The following is a 5,276-nucleotide window of genomic DNA, read 5'->3' on the forward strand; positions in this document are numbered from 1 at the left end:
CAGACCGTATCCCCTTCATCTGATTTTACAGCACGATCATCAATGCTGAGACCCCCAGACTTCCATCTGTCCCTCAGCCCACTTCACGCGCAGAAGGAGGTACCGTGCCTCCTCATTGTGCCACAAATTCAACCCACATACTATATACATTATATACATTATATACATTATATACATTTCTATTTACAGACACGTTCAGCATGTCCCCACTGGACCTGCATCACTATTTTCCCTTCTCCGCCCCAACCCTACAGTCCCGATGTCCCACAGTCTCTTTTACCCCACCAGCACAACCCATCACAATAAAATTTTCCATTTTTCCAGTGCAGCGTGGAAGCCCCATTTCAAGACGTCCCACTGAAACCTCCTCTCCACGTCTGCCGCAACCATCTCACACACCCCCCTCACTGTCCATCCCGGTTTTACTTCCCCCCTCTCCCCTCTTGCCACCCACAACTTAAATTTTACTAGGCTCATCAGGAGAAGGGCCAGGAACCTTCCCCTTCCCCTCTTCTTCTCCAACCCATCCCCCCATAACACCCCTTCCCTCCCCACGCCCTCCAGTACCCCATACCTACCCCTCATCAATTGCCATACCCCTTGGGCAAAGCCACACTCCCAAAATACGTGCTGCACCGTTTCCTCCCCTTTGCAGCCCACCCTTGCACAAAACCTATTCTTCGTTAATTTGTGCCGGTACAGCACCTCTCTTACCGGCAACCTCCCGTACGCCACCAACCAGTTTAGGTCTTTTAACCGGTTGTCCAACCCCTTCGCCTGTACTTTTGCCCATACCCCCCTTCCCACCCCCACCCCCAGACCTTCCTTTGGCCTCAGTTTCTCCACCATCGCCCTGTAGAGGCTCCGGTGGTCCCCCGCCAGCCCCCTATCTTCACACTCTTTGTTTCTCTTGGCCCACCGCACCACCCACAAGAGGTGTGCGGGGGCCCTCTCCGCCCTTGGGACTTTGTTGTCCCACGTTACCCAAGTCCTGAAACATCCCGACACCCAAAAATAAACAAACAACTGAAATTTGTGCGTCTTTGGACCTGTCAGTGCCACCACCAAATTGCTAAAAAATAACACATCGAATTTCAACGGGAGAAATGGCACGTCCCTGCCCCCCTCCTCCACCTTCTGGTGCATCACCACCCTCGGTATATATTCGTATCCCCCCCAAATGAATCTAAAAACTGCTCTGACGAGGGCCCGGCGCAAGCGCAGAGGCATGATGTATACCCTCGCCAGATACACCAGCGAGGGCAGCACATCCGCCTTCAGTGCCATTACCTTCCCGCTGACAGACAAGCGCCTCTTTGCCCACAGCCCCAACTTCCTATATCCCCCCGACAAACGGCTCTCCCAGTTCCTCTTCGCGTCTTCTATTGGGTCTCCCCCAAACTCTACCCCTAACACTCTTAGCGGTCCCTTACAGACCTTCATCCCCCCCACACCATCCTTCCTACCCTGATAAAACCCAAAATACTTTACCTGTGACTTTTCTACGTTCAGCGACGCCCCTGCTCCTGCTGCAAAATCCTCCACAATGTGGAGAGCCTCCCTAACCCCACCCTCAGCATCTATGAACAAAGTCATATCATCTGCGTATTGGGTGACTTTCACCTCTGCCCCTCCCCCACCCGGGATGGGAACCCCCCTGATCCTCCCACACCTCCTTATTGCTTCCGCCAGAGGTTCGATATAAAGTGCGTACAGAAGTGGGGAAAGCGGGCACCCCTGCCTTACCCCTCCCCTCTGCCTCACTACCTCCCCCAGATGCCCGTTAACCACCACCCTGCTCCCTACCCCAGTGTACATGATCCTTAACCACCTATTAAACCCATCACCAAAACCACACCGTGCTAAAACCCCAAACAAAAACCCGTGATGGACCCGGTCAAAAGCCTTCTCCATATCCAGGTTCGCCACAATCAAAGATAAGCCCCGCTCCCTCACCCATACTAGTGTATCCCTTATTAGTTGCAAATTAAGAGTAGCAGCTCTCCCCTCTACTCCACACGTCTGATCTTCATTGACTAGGAAAGGCATAGCCAGCCTCAGCCTCCCTGCTAACGCCCTTGCTATCAGTTTATAATCGACCCCCAAGAGTGTGATTGGTCGCCAATTTTTCAGCTGCTGCTCTTCCCCCTTCTTAAACAGCAGCGTCACCACTCCCTCACGCATTGAGGGGGTGAGCTCCCCCTGCCCAAAAATCTCACTGACCACCTCAAGGAAGACGGGCCCCAAAAGCTCCCAGAAAGTAATGTAGAATTCCTTGGGTAGCCCATCCCTCCCCGGCGCCTTCCCGTTTTGCATTCCCACAAGGGCCTGCTTCACCTCCTCCAAACTAAAAGGCAGTTCTAAGGCTGCTCTCACCCCTTCCGGCACCCGCTCCTCCACCAAACCAAAAAAACTATCCCTTTTCTGTGCGTCTACCACCCTCTCCCCAAATAGTTCCCTATAAAATTTCGTTGCCACCTCCACCATCCCCGCTGCATCTGTGTACACCCTCCCATCTATGTCCCTCAACCCCTCCATCACCCTTTTCGCCCTGGCTGCCCTCACCGTTTGAAAAAAATAGGCGGAGCACTTCTCCTCCTTCTCCCTTTGCTCCCCCTGGCACTTGAAAGCCAAAGCTTGCGCCTCCTCCTCAAAAAAGGCCCTTATCTTGGCCTTCAACCCCGCCCATTTTTCTAACTCAAACTCCCCTCCCCTATTCCATACTATGTACATATTTTCTAGCTCCTTCTGTAACTTCCACACGTACCCCCTCTCCCTCCACCTCCTAGCCCTGCAATAGCCCTGTGCTACCCCCCTTGTTCTCCTCTTCATTTCTTCCCACCATTCTGCCACTGTAGGGAAGAACGGCTTTAGTTTCAGCCATCCCAGAAATTCCCTTTTAAAAACCTTCCTAAACCCTTCCTCCTCCAGAATTCTGGTATTTAGTTTCCACCACCCCCTCCCAAACACTGTCCCGTCCCACTCCAACTCCACTACCACCCCACTATGGTCCGAACAAAAAAGTGGCACCACCTCCGCGGAGACCACCCGCTTCTCCCCCGGCACAAAAACAAAGTCGATCCGACTTTTTGCCCCCCTGCTGTTTCCCCAAGTCCACCCCGGGTCCCCTGGACAACACAGCCGAAATGCATCCGTCAACGAAAATTGACTCATTAAATTCCTAAGATACTTTAGCGTAAAATCTGGCGCTTCAAAAGAAACATTAAAATCCCCCCCTAGCACCAAAACTCTATTTGTTACGCATATCGTTTCCAAATCCAAAAACAACTCCTTCCTCCTGGTTGGCCCTGTGGGAGCGTAAACGTTTACGCACCTCACTTTCACACCCCCCCACTCCCCATCCACAACCAAAACCCTACCCTGTACAAAAGAAAAACTATCTGACACAACAAAATCCCTTGTTCCCACCAAAATCCCCACTCCCGTAGAGTGGGCCCCTCCAACGCTCCAAAACGAACGGCCTTTCCCCCACTCCCCCGTAAACAAAACGCAGTCCTCCTGGGACCTCAGATGAACCTCTTGCAGGAAACATAGTGAAAACCGCTGCATTGCTAGAAATTGAAAGACCCCCCGCCTTTTCACACCGTTCCCCAACCCCCGCACGTTGCAGGTCAGTATACGTAATGGCTCCATTTTGGCTCCAAAGAAGCACCAACCCCACAGCCCACGCTTCAGGGTACCCCCCGCCCCTCCTCATCCAGAAACAAATATGGCAAATCATTCGCCGACCCCGGCGACAACGGCCCCGCATCGTACGCAGTGATGGAGATTGGAGAGGGTGGGTCCCACTCCAAACTCTCCCCACTGTTGAGCTCCATGGACCCCTCCGACTCAGATGTAAAGTCCGAGGCTGTCACCCCGAGCCTCACTCTCCGTTTTGTCATCCTTCCTTCCTCGCTTTCCCCTATCACCGCATCTAGCGGGTGTCTCTCCTCCACTGCCTCCGCCCAGTCCGTGCGCAGGCCCCGCTTGATTCCCCCCTCTGGTATCTTCTCCTCGTTTCCCGAGGTCCCCTCCCTGGCTCTGGTCATCTTGGACCCTGCTTCTTCTACCCCTCCAGTAGGGGCCGCCCTTGTCACCACCATCCCCTCTCCGCCCGCACCTTCCGCATCTTGCGTGTGTGGGACCACCCCTGACGAAGCGAGAGAACTCCGCTCCGTCTCTTTCTCCACCCCAGGGGTTGAGAGTGACTCCTCCGCCTTCCCTGAGGCCATCTTCTCCACTGGAATCGCGCAGGCTCCCCTTGCATTCTGTGCTCCCTCTGCCACCTGCTCTTCCTCCTCTGCTGCAGGGGGCATTGCAGCCGAAGAAGAAACCTCTTCCCGGCCTGGCTCCATGCCTGACTTTCCAGGCGCTTGCCGCTTCTCCCCCTCCTCCCCACCAGAGGGCGCCTCTTCTCCCCTCGCTGCCTCGGCGTAGGTCCGCCTCCGGGCCGGGCAATTCCAGACCACGTGTTCCTCGCTCCCGCACAGGTGGCACTTCCTTCCTTTTGGGCAGTCCCTCGCCACATGGCCCTCTTCCTCGCATGAGGAGCAAACAAAGGGCTCTGCACAGTCTTTCGCCATGTGCCTGTATTTTAGGCATCGCCTACAATATGTGGGCAACCCCACGTAAGACAAAAAGCCTCGGTCGGAGCCGATGGTGAAAACAGCCTATCTATCTCAACCCTCAACCCTCCCTACTATCTCTTTGCAACCGTACCAAATACTGCCGCTTCCCCGACCACACGCCAAAGCTATTACGCAGCTTTACTTCTGGCTTTAACACAACACAGTACCTGCTTAAAAACAACTCCACGTCCCTCGCCGGTACAAAGGGGTTGTACATGAGCACATTAACAGATTTTACATCGTTAGAAAACAATGGTTCAACAGATATTCCCCGCAAAACTTCACAAGATCTCTTTTCTTTGAACTGCTCAAATACCTCCAAACACAAATTTTCAGAATCCAAAGTAACGTCAAAGAGTCCCCTTGCCTGAAAGTCCTGAACACAAAACATTCGGCTAGCAGGAACATAAATAGCTCACCAAAGATTTTTAAAATCACGTACCGCAAGTCCACCATCTCTCTCCTCTGCGCGCTTACCACCAGCCGAAGCGTGTTCTTCCTGCGCACTCCGCTGCTCCCAAATTCCGGCCCAGGATCCGCCATGGTCTCCTGTCTCCTTCTCTGTGTCGATCGCTATCTGAAGTGAAATCTTCTTGATAAGAACAGATACTACACTTGATCTTAGCCAAAAGGTCGAGAAGCGAT

General features: G+C 53.4%; 1 pseudogene; it reads right to left on the minus strand.

Moving 5' to 3' along the window:
• Window positions 1–5,172: 5,172 nt before the first annotated feature.
• On the minus strand, window positions 5,173–5,276 carry LOC135245411 (U2 spliceosomal RNA; annotated as a pseudogene).

This window comes from Anguilla rostrata, chromosome 18 (genome assembly GCF_018555375.3).
Source record: "Anguilla rostrata isolate EN2019 chromosome 18, ASM1855537v3, whole genome shotgun sequence".
Taxonomy (NCBI): Eukaryota; Metazoa; Chordata; class Actinopteri; order Anguilliformes; family Anguillidae; genus Anguilla; species Anguilla rostrata.